At 42.1% G+C, this 15,059-nt stretch overlaps 1 protein-coding gene across 2 annotated transcripts in view; it reads left to right on the top strand.

Moving 5' to 3' along the window:
- The first annotated feature begins 776 nt into the window (after positions 1–776).
- The window catches only part of Nucb2 (nucleobindin 2), a 41,397-nt gene continuing 27,114 nt past the window's right edge, over positions 777–15,059 (top strand). The window contains exons 1-2 of one of the 2 annotated variants that reach the window (XM_052200678.1): positions 777–894; positions 5,971–6,137. The gene's annotated coding sequence lies outside the window, so the exon portion shown is untranslated. The remainder of the gene's footprint in view (positions 895–5,970; positions 6,138–15,059) is intronic. The other variant, XM_052200686.1, reaches the window with a different exon arrangement.

Here is a 15,059-nt window from a genome sequence, read left to right as displayed (position 1 = left end):
GTGAGCAAAACAATCAAACAAACAAAACCCCTAAACCAAAACAAACCAAAACAAATCTAGTATTTTCATTGCATCAAGGAGACCAGTCAATACACAACCTAGGACCTTTTTCTTTAGGTTAAAACAAAACAAAACTAATCTAATCTAAAAACCAGTAAGATGCGAGTAACTGGCACCCAAGGCTCTAAAGCTTTTCTACCTTTCAAGCACGTACATTTAAGAGCCCCACGGTTAAAATGTTAACATTAAATGTGTTGAGGATGTCTTGACTCCATGAAGCAGAGAGAAGAAAAAAACTGTCTCTGAAGATGTGCGTGAGATAAAACTGAGGTAGATGCTATTAAGTCACAGGGACTCAGGGCCCAGGATAAACGAGGATGGGGTACCTTTAAATTCCAGTTTGAGTCCTCCAAGAAAGAGGCTCTCCAAGGACACACAAGAGGCTGCCACTTTTTTCCCCACCACTGTAGGCGCTGCAGGCGTATGCCAGAGACCAAGAGCCTGGCAAACCCTAAGATTTTGTGGGGGATCCCTGGGCATCACATCACCTTCCTAAAGTGCAGCACTACATGCTAGTCTAGGACAGCAAGGGAAGGAAGAGGCGCGGCTTCCTCAAGCTTCGGAGAGCGCCACGTCCCTCTTGGCTAGGTCTTCCCAAAGCGCCTTAGCGTAGGCGCGTCCCTGGACCAATTCACCAATAGGCGTCCTCCGCGATCCGGAGTTGGACCAATTAGTGGCTGTCGGGGGCGGAGGCAGTCACCATGGCAACCAGGAGGCGGGCACGCATTAAGCAGTGGATCAGAGCAAGGCGGAGGGCCGTGGGCAGGGAAAACTGGTGTGCTCGCGGCGGGCATCAGTCGGCTTAGTCTCGCGCGCGGGGACCCTGCAGAGAAGGTCAGTGGCGCGGAACTGGGTGTAGATCCCAGCCTCAAGGAGGCTGGGCCGGTCACGGGAGAGGGCGCAGGTCTGTTCTTGCCCTGCCCTGGCTGTGAGCGTGGAGGGCCGAGTTCTAGGCGGGCAAGGTTGGGGAGGGTCTCCCTGCTGAAGCTGGAGGCGTCGGGTCCACTCCACCACTCTACGAGCTACAGAGCACCTGAGCTTTTCTTCCGGGTGGGTAGCACGAGCTGGCGGAGTAGATGCTGGACCTAAATTGGGGCGGGGTCTGTGGGCGAGGGGCTTGCCCACTGGTGAGGTCTCCCGACCTATCGATTCCGGGCTGATCTCCGCGCCCCCCAGCGCTGCGGAGCAAAGCTAGGCCCAGGAACACTGCTCTTCCCCGGGGTAGGTGAAGCCAGTGTCTGCCACTAAGGAGAAAGTTCCTGCCAGCTGTAGTATCGTTTGCCCCAAAGTGACAAATTAGGCGAGAAAGAGGAGCCCTTTCGATTTAGGGGGAAGAGAAAGATGTTACTTTCTTGTTGCACCTGCTGAATGTTATCTCGCTTGGCTGGTGTGGTTATTGTGGTTGATACTGACAGCGGTCTTACCAGACAATTATTTTGCAAAATCAGAAAAGGTTGGAGGGGGAGAGAACAAAAATGAACAGGAACCCTTGTTCAGATGATTTATATCGTTTACACGGGTTAATGTACCTTTTACACAAATTGAATGCGGAATGCTATCATCTAAGTTTCTTATTTAAGGCTCTGTCAACTCTGTGGATAAATAATATATATTCTATTCCCCTTCTCAGTCATCCTGATTTTGACAAAAGGCATGAAGGTAGTGACTCACACAATATCAGCTGTTAGGGGAACCTGAGGCAGGAGGATACAGAGCTTAAATGAAAATATTTGTTATAGTGAGTTACGGCTTATTTTGGGATTTCCCTATAGGAAAGCTTAAAATGTTGAGATGATTGTCCCAAAGAATTATCAAGAGGTGATAGTATTATATCAGGCATTTGGACCAGGTAGCCTTTGGCTATTTAAATTGCTTCTTAAGGTCTTCCCTGACTGTTTTTGTTAAGTAACTGGACTTGAGTAACACTCAGACTATTTTATCTCGTCCTTCATAGAGATTATATCAGGAGTTTTCCCTCACTTAAGCTGTGTTATGGCTCTATAAAGCTCAAATTCAACAAATAATGGTGCATGTTCCTACACACTCTCCTCGGTTAACACAATTAACAGGATTGAACATTAAAATAATGGAAATTTAGGATTACAAATGAAATCTCAGATAGTATCACTCTAGTTATTAGTTGAGTACATGACTCTCCATCATCAGGTTTGTCTGATGTGAGTCAAAAATTCATTTCCAAGAGCCATCTAGATGACTTGGTGGATAAAAGCTCTTGCAGCCAAGCCTGATGTCCCTCTGAGTTTGGTCCCAGTGACCCATATGGTAGAAGCTTCTGCAAGTTGTCCTTTGGTCTCCATACAAGCATTCCATAAATACATTTTAGCAATTCCTCCCGCCTCCTTGTGGCTTTACAGATGCTACTCGTAGGCTCTTTTCATTTACCCCCCATTCTGTAGTGGAGCCCCTACGCATTTACTCCTCTCTGTTCCCCAAGGTACTGACTGTTCATTTCATACAGTGTGTGTGTGTGTGTGTGTGTGTGTGTGTGTGTGTGTAGGCTAGAGGTCCATTTCAGGTGTCTTCTTCTATCACTTTCCACCTTTTGTTTGGGGACCTGGAACTCACCTATTTGGCTAGAGTATCTGACCAAGGAGCTCCAGGGATCCATCCTCATGTCTCCAACTCCCTAGTGCTGGGATTCTAGGCATCTGGCCTGCCTGGCTTTTAATGTGGGTGTCTGGGATCCAAACTCGGGTGTTTATGCTTATGTTGCAAAGTTTACTGACAGCCATCTCCTTACCCTCTATTTCCTAACCGCCATCCCTCCAACCTTCACACATTTTAAAAATATTCTTTCAGCATACTTTTTGTTTGTTTGTTTGTTTAAGGCAGGGTAGGCTCAGACTCAATATGTGGCCTAGGTTAGCCCAGATCTTACAGCAATCTTTCAGTATAAGCCTTCTGAGTGCTGGGATCACAGATGTCTACCACTCAGCCCTGCTTTCAGCATGACTTTTGCCAAGTTTGTGTTCACTAAATACAAATGGAAATGAAATCATAAGAAGGCAATTAGGATACTTTTCAAATCAGTAGTTATTGACTATGGGCATTAGTTCTTGTGTCTTTGTTTTAGGATATGTTGTGTGTGGCACTGCAGACAGTGGTAGAATAATATATGTTAAACTTGTGTTCTACTTCCCAAGGACCCTTTCAGTGACTGGTGTCTGTTTGGGAGCTGGAAGGATCAAGTGCTAGTTTTTAAAACACATTGAAGGACTGACAAGATGCCTCTGAGGATAGAGGTGCTTGCTGCCAAGCGTGATGCCCCAAGTTCAATCCTATAACCCATGCCAAGGTGGAAAAAGAACCAACTCCCCCAAGTTTTTTTTCTGACTTTTACTTGAGTATTGTGGAATTCATGTGTACACACATGGAATAAATACATAAATAAATCAAAAACAAAAAATGTGTTGAAAATAATTTATAAATTTTTTTGAGGCAGAGTTTCATGTAGCCCAGAAAATCAAGACTCAGAAAATCAAGTTTCAGCCTAAGAATGGAGCTCTATCTTAGCATCCATTCAATTCCCAGCACCTGGGGAAAAAGGAAGAGCAGTGCAAATAACTGTCAAATGAATGAAAGCGCTAGGGTTCAAGGCGCTGCTTCTTTGTTTGTTTTTACCATGTTGTATTGCAGTCATGTACAGAATGTAACCTGCATATTCTCACCCCTCTGCACAGACAGTCTTGTATTTAATACACTGCCCCAAAAGATACCTGTTACTAAGATTTGAAGAGGTTTGATTTGCTTATTTTCTTTTCAGACTACACAGATACATTCAGCATTGTATTTAACCGTGTACATCCTGTTCTATGTAGCAGAGTTTCAGAGAAGGCGTTGAAATTCACTGAGTTTTATATCTGTGACAGGGAGAGATGGCTCAGTGCTTAAGAGCACTTGTTGCTCTTGTAGAGGACCTGGGTTCCGCTCCTAGAACCCATATCAGGGTGGTCACAACTGCCTATAACTTCCATTTCAGTGGCTCCGACACCCTTTTCTGGCTTCCATATGATGCACATACAAATAAGTAGGCACATACACATATAATAAATAATAATAATAATAACAACAACAACAACAACAGCATATCTGTGACAAACAAGTCAAGTTGATTATATATATTTTTTTGTATGTGTGTACCATGGCATACATGTGGAAGGTCAGAGGACAACTTTCAAGTTAGTTCACTTCTACCATGAGGTTTGCCAAGCTTGGTGGCAAGTGCCTTTACCCATTAACCCGCCCTATCAACTGTTACCATCCTACTAACTGTTTTCAGGTAGTGGTAAGAAATATTTTAGTTAAGAATTTGTTAATTCTTTAGTTTTCTTCTTCTTCTTCTTCTTCTTCTTCTTCTTCTTCTTCTTCTTCTTCTTCTTCTTCTCCTTCTCCTTCTCCTTCTCCTTCTCCTTCTCCTTCTCCTTCTCCTTCTCCTTCTCCTTCTCCTTCTCCTTCTCCTTCTCCTTCTCCTTCTCCTTCTCCTTCTCCTTCTCCTTCTCCTTCTCCTTCTCCTTCTCCTTCTCCTTCTCCTCCTCCTCCTCCTCCTCCTCCTCCTCCTCCTCCTCCTCCTCCTCCTCCTCTTCCTCCTCCTCCTCCTCTGTCTCTGTCTCTCTCTGTCTCTCTGTCTCTCTGTCTCTCTCTGTCTCTCTCTCTGTCTCTCTGTCCCTCTCTCTGTCTGTCTCTTTCTCTCTGTCTCTCTCTGTTTCTCTGTCTCTCTCTCTCTGTCTCTCTCTCTCTCTTTCTTCTTTGGAGAGAGTCTCATTTTGCCCAGGTTGGCCCCCAAACTTACTATATAGCCAAAGACAGCCTTTATCTTTCTGTTTTCTACCTCATGCTAGATCAACAGGTATGTAGTACCATACCTGGTTTCCAAGCTGAGAGTTTAACAGAAGAAGTTACCCTTGGATCTGGATAGCTCCCTTGAGGTTAAGAGTACTCATTGCTCTTGTAGGGGACCTGGGTTTGGTCCCCAGTACCGTCATGGTGGCTATAACTCCAGTTCTGGTCTCCAGGACCAGCAGGAATGTAGATGGTGCACATTTGTACTTATATTCAGGCACACACACATACACATAAAATGAAAACAGATACCTTTTTTTAAGTGAAGAAGTCACCTATAGCCACTGGTCATGTCGACATGACCATGGCAATGCTTATAAAGGAAAACATTTAGTAGGCCTTGCCCACAGTTCCAGAGGTTTAGTCATTATCATCATGGTGGGGAGCATGGCAGCAGGCAGGTAGACTTGGTGCTGGAAAAGGAATTGAGAATTCTACATCTGGATCTACACACGGCAGCAAAGAGAGCCTGGCTTGGCCTTATGAAAACTCAAAGCCCACCTCTAGTGACACAATTCACCCGATAAGGCCATGCCTCCTAATCCCTAAGCATTTTAGTGTTTGAGCCTAAAGGAGCCGTTCTCATTCAAACCTATACACTGTATATCTTAAAGTTTATGTGTTTGCTGAGAAAACCAAATGCTCTTATCCTAAGTTCTTTCCTGGGTAGAACAACTTAATCATTGTAAACAGGATCTGTTTGTTCTGTCCTTTGACTGTTTTATCAGTATCTTGATAGGTCATAAAAATTGGATACTCTTTTTTTTTTTTTTTTTTAAGATTTTCAAGACCTGATCTTCATAACTCTGGCTATCCTGGAACTCTAGTATGTAAACCATGCTGGCCTTGAACTCACAGATATCCTCCTGTTTCTGTCTCTAGCACTACGATTAAAGGCATGGGCCACCAAGTCCTATTGATTTGAAACTTTTCTTCATACTAATTTTATACTATGTATATAATAGCACACATTTTTGTGTGCTTTTCCCACTAAATAAGCATGTATTTATAATTCATTGTTATATTTAATTTCTCTCTTTCTCCAATTAGAACACACAAGTCAGTTTTTCAAGGGAAAAAACCTGGGCCCGGAGCCAAGACCTGATCTCCACAAACTTATTATTGTGTAGATTATTTTACCACCTGAGATCTCAGTGGCCTCATCTGTGAAAAAAAAAAGAGGAAAAAAAAAAGATAAAACCTTGGCCTGCCTGAAGGTAAGTGTTCAGTGAAAAATTGTCTTTTGTGACAAACAAAAACCAGCTTTGGCAGGCAACAGCAAATAAACACCAGGAAGAGACCAGGGGAAAGAAAGTAAAGATAGAATCTCACTATATAGTCCAGGCTGGTCTAGAACTCACTGTGTGGCCTGGGCTGGCCTTGAGCTGACAGCAATCCTTCTGCCTCAGCCACCTGTGTGATGGGATAGAGGCATTCAGTGCCATACTTGGACTAAAGTAATTCTTTTAAAAATATTTGCTGGGCAGTGGTGGCGCACGTCTGTAAGGAGGCAGAGGCAGGTGGATTTCTGAGTTTGAGGCCAGCCTGGTCTACAGAGAGAGTTCCAGGACAGCCAGGGCTACACAGAGAAACCCTGTCTCGAAAAAACAAAAACAAAAACATACACACAAAAAAACAAAACAAAAAAATATTTATTTATTAATCTGTGTGTTTGTGTGTGTGTGTGTGTGTGTGTGTGTGTCTTCAAAGGCCAAAGGAATCTGATCCCCATGGATCTGGAATTGCAAGTGATTGTGAATCACCTAACATGGGTGTTGTGAATGGAACTTGGGTTAAGAACAGTGTGTGCTTTTAAGCACCGAGCCATCTCTCCAGTTCTTAAAATAATTCTTTTTAAGTTTGAATTTTATTTTAGTTTATATATATGGGTGTGTTTTGTCTGCATTCATGTCTATGCACCACGGTGCCTTCAGAGTCCAGAAGAGGGTGTCAGACCCCCTGGAACTAGAGTTAGAGGTGGTTGTGAATAGCTGCATGGATGCTGGGAGTTCAATTGGGGTTCTATGGAAGAGCAGCCAGTGTTCTTAGGGCTGAATCATCTCTCCAGCCCCTAAAAGAATTTTTGAAGTCATATTTAGAATAGGCAACGGGACTTCATAAAGTGTCTGCAGCCTGACCTTCTAGTTCTTGATCTGTTGCCCCTAGGGTTCCGCTAGTTGTCAGGATCAAAGATGGCTGCTAGACCTCAGCTGTTGCAGTGGGGATCCAGGCAGCCAGGCAGACAAAGAAGAATGCATTCTGTCTCTCTGGAGACTCCCTGGACCAAAGCTCAGGCTTCAAGAGAACACAGCTGAATGGATGGGCTTCATGCTACTGAGAAGGGAGGAGTGGCTTGGGTATCAGTGGAGAAGCAGAACTCTCTGCCACAGGCAGAGCTTACCTCCTCGCCTTTCTGAGCTCAAGGCCCCTGCCAGTGACTTTCCTGGCCTCGGTGATGGGAGCAGACCTTCTGGTCTGACCGCTGCCTGGAGAAAGAATAGTCTGTGCAATAAATTGCATTTCTGCTATTTCCTCGGGTTGTTTGTTTCTCCTACTTTCTTTGTGGTTTTTGAGACAGGATCTTGCTATATAGTCCTTGCTGGTCTGGAACTCAAAATCTAGCCAGGCTGTTGGCCTAGTCTGCCTCTGGAGTTGTGATTACAGGCATGTGTCCTTGTGCCTGGCTCTGCTTTTCTTTTGTTCTATGATTCATTATAAAGGCACTTTCCTCTTGTTTGGAGATTTGTTCTGCTTGTGTAAAAACAACCACCCATAAGTGTTCAGTGGATGTTGGTTGTGCGGCTGATGGTTGTGCAGTGATGAGCTGACATTTATGAAACTGTTGACAAGCCTCTATGGAAGCAAGACACTAGGATGATAGAGACCTTTCCCCAAGATTGCCGCTGACTTGATGAGTGGCCCGGGCTGACTCACTGTGTGGCCCGGGCTGGCCTTGAGCTGACAGCAATGCTTCTGCCTCAGCCACCTGTGTGATGGGATAGAGGCATTCAGTGCCATACTTGGACTAAAGTAATTCTTCTTTTAAAAAATATGTATGTATGAATGTATGTATGTATTTATGTGTGTATCATCAGAAGTGACTTGATGAGTGTGACCCCTCTTGGTGTAGTCTTTGTACTCAGGATAGTCACACGGGACATGCGTTCGCCTGTCTTGCTGGTTGAAAGGAATTGTTTAGTCACTTAGGTCTTACCTGACGTGGAATTTTCTCTTACTACTGGCCCTTGCATAACTTATTTAAGTATACCAGTTCAGGGGCCAGTATTAGGAGTTGAAACCAGGCTGCCACACATGTTCCTCAAACCCTCTATACAGAGCTACATGTATATACTCCTAGCCTCAGGGCATGGCAGTTTTTCTTTCCAGATTTTTCTGTGTAAATTTTTACAGACATACCGTATTTTCTCACTTAAAATGGTTCAGATGACCAGGTCTGATAGGACACAGCTGTAATCCTAGAGCTTCGGAGGCTGGTAGAGGCTGGAGATCAGGAGTGGAGGCTGGCCTAGGATACATGGTTCAACAGGCATTATTTTAGTGTTAAAAAAAAAGTGAATTGAAATGAACAACCTTGAGAAAATGAAACAGTTATTCAGGGAATGGAATTTTAAGCGAGGAAGAATATAAAGATTCAATCAGTTGTTCAGTATTTATAGAAAGGAGATAAAGAGAGATTAAGATTTTATGTCTATGAAGTTGTTTGCATTTTTACAAGCTCTGATTTTCCTCTTCATATGTGGGCATGGCCAGGCACAGTGCTACTACACAAGTTTCTATTGTTCTTGAACCCATGGTGGAACTGAAGATGACCTTCCACTTTTTTGTTTTTTATTTTTGTTTTCTAAATTCTTTGTTTACATTCCAAATGCTTTCCCCTTTCCTGGTTCTCTCCTCCCCATATGTCCCATAAGTCCTCTTCTCTCCACCCATTCTCCAATCACCTCCCTCTTTTTTCTCTGTCCTGGTACTCCCCTACAATGCTGGATCAAGCCTTTCCAGGATCAGGGCCCTCTCCTTCTTCATGGGAGTCATTTGATATGCTAATTGTGTCTTGGGTATTCAGAGCTTCTGGGCTAATTAATATCCACTTATCAGTGATTGCATTCCATGTATATTCTTTTGTGATTGGGTTACCTCACTTAGGATGATATTTTCCAGTTCCAACCATTTGCCTAAAAATTTCATGAATTCATTGTTTTTAATTGCTGAGTAGTATTCCACTGTGTAAATATACCACATTTTCTGTATCCATTCCTCCATTGAGGGACATCTGGGTTCTTTCCAGCTTCTGGCTATTATAAATAAGGCTGCTATGAACATAGTGGAGCATGTGTCCTTATTGCATGCTGGGGAATCCTCTGGGTATATGTCCAGGAGAGGTATAACAGGGTCCTCCAGAAGTGTCATGTCCAGTTTTCTGAGGAAACGCCAGACTAATTTCCATAGTGGTTGTACCATCTTACAACCGCACCAGCAGTGGAGGAGTGTTCCTCTTTCTCCACATCCTCGCCAACACCTGCTGTCTCCTGAGTTTTTAACCTTAGCCATTCTGACTGGTGTGAGGTGAAATCTCAGGGTTGTTTTGATTTGCATTAGTCCCTAATGACTAATGATGTTGAGCATTTCTTAAGGTGCTTCTCGGCCATCCGAATTTCTTCAGGTGAAAATTCTTTGTATAGATCGGTATCCTATTTTTTAATAGGGTTATTTGGTTCCCTGGAGTCTAACTTCTTGAGTTCTTTGTATATATTGGATATTAGCCCTCTATTGGTTGTAGGGTTGGTGAAGATTGTTTCCCAATTTGTTGGTTGCCGTTTGCTTTTTGACAGTGTCCTTTACCTTACAGAAACTTTGTATGAGGTCCCATTTGTCAATTCTTGATCTTAGAGCATAAGCTATTGGTGTTTTGTTCAGGAATTTTTCCCCTTTGCCCATGTCCTCAAGGGTTTTCCCCAGTTTATTTTCTATTAGTTTCAGTGTGTCTGATTTTACATGGAGGTCCTTGATCCACATGGAGTTGAGCTTTGTACAAGGAGATAAGAATGGATCAATTCGCATTCTTCTGCATGCTGACCTCCAGTTGAACTAGCACCATTTGATGAAAAGGCTATCTTTTTCTACTGGATGTTTTCAGCTCCTTTGTCGAAGATCAAGTGACCATAGGTGTGTGGATTCATTTCTGGGTCTTCAATTCTATTCCATTTGTCCACTTGCCTGTCACTGTGCCAATACCATGCAGTTTTTAACACTATTGCTCTGTGGTATTGCTTGAGGTCTGGGATACTGATTCCCCCAGAAGTTCTTTTACTGTTGAGAATAGTTTTAGCTGTCCTGGGTTTTTTGTTATTCCAGATGAATTTGAGAATTGCTTTTTCTAACTCTATGAAGAACAGAGTTGGGATTTTGATAGGGATTGAATTGAATCTGTATATTGCTTTTGGCAAGATGGCAATTTTAACTATATTAATCCTGCCAATCCAAGAACATGGAAGATTTTTCCATTTTCTGAGGTCTTCTTCGATTTCCTTCTTCAGAGACCTGAAGTTCTTCTCACACAGATCTTTTATTTGTTTGGTTAGAGTCACACCAAGATACTTTATATTGTTTGTAGCTATTGTGAAGGGTGTCATATCCCTAACTTCTTTCTCAGTCTGCTTATCCTTTGAGTATAGGAAGGCAACTGATTTGCTTGAGTCGACTTTATAACTAGCCACTTTGCTGAAGTTGTTTATCAGCTGTAGGAGTCTCTGGTGGAGTTTTTTGGGTCATTTAAGTATACTATCATATTATCTGCAAATAGTGATGATTTGACTTCTTCCTTTCCAATTTGTATCCCTTTGACCTCCTTATGTTGTCTAATTGCTCTAGCTAGAACTTCAAGTACTATATTGAAAAGATATGGAGAGAGAGGGCAGCTTTGTCTAGTCCCTGATTTTAGTGGGATTGCTTCAAGTTTCTCTCCATTTAGTTTGATGTTAGGTACTGGCGTGCTGTATATTGCTTCGATGTTTAGGTATGGGCCTTGAATTCCTGTTCTTTCCAAGACTTTTAGCATGAAAGGGTGCTGAATTTTGTCAAATGCTTTTTCAGCATCTAATGAAATGATCATGTAGTTTTTTTCTTTGAGTTTGTTTATGTAGTGGATTGTATTGATGGATTTCCTTATATTGAACCATCCCTGCATCCCTGGGATGAAGCCTACTTGATCATGGTGGATGATTGTTTTGATGTGTTCTTGGATTCGGTTGGCAAGAATTTTATTGAGTATTTTTGCATTGATATTCATATGGGAAATTGGCCTGAAGTTCTCTTTTTTTTGTTGGATCTTTGTGTGGTTTTGGTATCAGCGTAATTGTGGCTTCATAGAACAAGTTGGGTAGTGTTCCTTCTGTTTCTATTTTGTGGAATAGTTTGAAGAGTATTGGTGTTAGGTCTTCTTTGAAGGTCTGATAGAATTCTGCACTGAAGCTATCTGGTCCCTTGCTTTTTTTGGTTGGGAGACTTTCTATGACCCCTTTTATTTCTTTAGGGGTTATGGGACTGTTTAGATGATCTATTTGATCCTGATTTAATTTTGGTGTTTGGTATCTGTCTAGGAAACTGTCCATTTCCTCCAGATTCTCCAGTTGTGTTGAGTATAGGCTTTTGTAGTAGGATCTGATGATTTTTTTGAATTTTCTCAGTTTCTGTTGTTATATTTCCCTTTTCATTTCTAATTTTGTTAATCTGGCTACTGTCTCTGTGTCCTTTGGTTAGTCTGGCTAAGGGTTTATCTATCTTGTTGATTTTCTCAAAGAAGCAGCTACTGGTTTAGTTGATTCTTTGTATGGTTCTCTTTATTTCTACTTGATTGATTTTAGTTCTGAGTTTGATGATTTCCTGTGTTCTACTCCTTCTGGGTGAATTAGCTTCTTTTTGTTCCATGGCTTTCAGGTGTGTCGTTAAGCTGCTAGTGTATGCTCTCTCCATTTTCTTTTTGGAGGCACTCAGGGTTATGAGTTTTCCTCTTAGCACTGCTTTCATTGTGTCCCATAGATTTGGGTATGTTGTGCCTTCATTTTCATTAAATTCTAAAAAGTCTTTGATTTTTTTCTTTATTTCTTCCTTGACCAAGGTATCATTGAGTAGAGTATTGTTCAGTTTCCATGTGTATGTGGGCTTTCTGTTGTTTTTGTTGCTATTGAAGACCACTTTTACTCCATAGTGATCTATCTGATAGGAGGCATGGCATTGTTTCGATCTTTTTATATTTGTTGAGGTCTGTCTTGTGACCAATTATATGGTCGATTTTGGAGAAGGTACCATGAGGTGCTGAGAAAAGGGTATATTCTTTTGCTTTAGGGTGAAATGTTCTATATATATCTGTTAAATCTAATTGGTCCAAAGCTTCAATTAGTTTCCCGGTGTCCCTGTTTAGTTTCTGTTTTCCTGATTGGTCCATTGAGGAGAGTGGAGTGTTGAAGTCACCCACAATTATTGTATTAGGTACAGTGTGTGCTTTGAGCTTTAGTAAAGTTTCTTTTACGAATGAGGGTGCCCTTGCATTTGGAGCATAGACGTTCAGGATCTCGAGTTCTTCTTGTTGTATTTTTCCTTTGACCAGCAAGAAGTGTCCCTCAGTGTCTCTTTTGATGACTTTAGGTTGAAAGTCAATTTTATCTGATATTAGAGTGACTACTCTGGCTTGTTTCCTGAGACCATTTGCTTATAAAATTGTCTTCCAGCCTTTTACTCTAAGGTAGTGTTTGTCTTTGACACTGAGGTGTGTTTCCTGTATGCAGCAAAATGTAGGGACCTGTTTACATATCCAGTCTGTTAGTCTATGTCTTTTTATTAGGGAATTAAGTCCACTGATGTTAAGAGATATTAAGGAATAGTGATTATTACTTCCTGTCGTTTTTGATGTTATTTTTTATATTTGATTGGTTATCTTCTTTTGGGTTTGATGAAAGAAGGTTACTATCTTGCATTTTCCAGGGTGAAGTTTCCCTCCTTGTATTGGTGTTTTCTTTCCCCCTATTATCCTTTGTAGGGCTGGGTTTGTGGAAAGATATTGGGTAAACTTGGTTTTGTCATGGAATATCTTGGTTTCTTCATCTATGGTGATTGATAGTTTTGTTCGGTATAGTAGTTTTGGCTGGCATTTGTGTTCTCTTAGAGTCTGCATGAGATCTGCCCAGGATCTTCTAGCTTTAATAGTCTTTGGTGAGAAGTCTGGTGTGATTCTGATAGGTCTTCCTTTATATGTTAATTGGCCTTTTTTCTCTTACTGCCTTTAATATTCTTTCTTTGTTTAATACATTTGGGGTTTTGATTATTATGTGACGGGAGGTATTTCTGTTCTGTTCCAGTCTGTTTGGAGTTCTGTAGGCTTCTTGTATATTCATGGGTATCTCTCTCTTTAGGTTAGGGAAGTTTTCTTCCATAATTTTGTTGAAGATATTTATTTGCTGGCCCTTTAAGTTGTAAATCTTCACTCTCATCTATGCCTATAATCCTTAGGTTTGGCCTTCTCATTGTGTCCTGGATTTCCTGGATGTTTTGGGTTGCAATCTTTTTACATTTTGTATTATTTTTGTCTGTTGAGTCCATGGTTTCTATGGTATCTTTGGTATTTGAGATTCTTTCTTCTATCTCTTGTATTCTGTTGTTAATATTTGCATCTATGGCTCCTGATTTCTTCCCAAGGTTTTCTATCTCCAAAGTTGTCGCCCTTTGTGATTTCTTAGTTGTTTCTACTTCTGTTTTTAGATCCTGGATGGTTTTGCTCTGTTTCTTCACTTGCTTGTTTGTGTTTTCCTGTAATTCTTTAAGAGATTTTTGTGTTTCCTCTTTCATGACCTCTGCCTGTTGACCTACGTTCTCCTGTATTTCTTTATGTGATTTTTGCATTTCCTCCTTATTGGCTTCTATCTTTTGACTCATATTCTCCTGAATTTCTTTAATTGATTTTTGTGTGTCCCTTACAAGGGCTTCTAACTTTTGATCCATTTTCTCCTGTATTTCTTTAAGAGATTTATTTATGTCCTCCTTGTGTTCCTCTAACAGCATCATGACCAGTGATTTTAAATCCAAATCTTTTTTTTCTGGTGTGTTGGGGTATCCCTGACTTGCTGTTGTTCAAGAACTGGGTTCAAATGCTGCCATATTATCTTGATTTCTGTTGGTAAGGTTCCTACGTTTGCCTTTTGCCATCTGGTTATCTCTGGTGTTAGTTTGTCCTGTTGTCACTGGCTTGTGCTTGGACCTCCTGTGAGCCCTTAAGGCTATTTCCGCATCACTGGATGACTGATTGGTTATCCTGGCACAGATTGCTGATGTGTTGCCCTCTTCTTAGGTGCTGTTGGAGCCTGGTGTGTCCTGCCCCAAGTAATGTTATACTTCGGTTGTCTCTGTGGACTGAACCTGTGCTGCCCATCTGCTCTGTCAGGGAGTGAAGATGGCAGCGGGGACCTTGTAGGGCACAGGACCCAAGCCTGACTGGCACACAGATGAACCACCGATCTGCCCAGGTCCTGGGCGCAGGTGGCAACCAGCAGCTTGGCAGTCTGCATCCCCAGAGGTTTTAGACATGGGATATCTCAGTACCTGGGGTCGCCTGTCCTGTCCGACTGGGAGCTAGGATGTCGGCTGCCGACTTCTCCACAGGGCACAGGTAGACTCAACCATCCACTTCTGATCCTTCAACTTCTACCTTTTTAGTGCTGGGATTACAGGCAGGAACCACCATGCCTAGTTTTCTGCAGTCCTGAATGGCTAGCAGGCTAGGTAGGCTCCTTTCCAATTCTACTACCTTTTGAGCATCTTACAGGGTTTTAAAAGGCATTTGACATTTGAGTCATCAGACTAAATATGTCTGTTCCTGAATACCACTTGAATAGTGCTCATCTTTTGTTTCGCTTTGGTAGTTTAATACAGTCCTACTCTGTAGACCAGGCTAGCCTCAAACTTTCTGCAATCCTCATGTTTTAGCTTCCCACATGCTGGGCTCAGCTCAGTTAACAATTCTGTTTTTCCAGGGTTGGAGAGATGGCTCAACAGTTAAGAGCCCTGGCCACTCTTCCTAGGACTTGGGTTAGAGTCCTACCACCCACATGATCCAGGGGATTTGATGCCCT

The sequence above is a fragment of the Apodemus sylvaticus genome, chromosome 1 (assembly GCF_947179515.1).
Source record: "Apodemus sylvaticus chromosome 1, mApoSyl1.1, whole genome shotgun sequence".
NCBI lineage: Eukaryota > Metazoa > Chordata > Mammalia > Rodentia > Muridae > Apodemus > Apodemus sylvaticus.
Note: the sequence above shows the minus strand (reverse complement) of the source record. Positions and strands in the feature narration are given on the sequence as shown.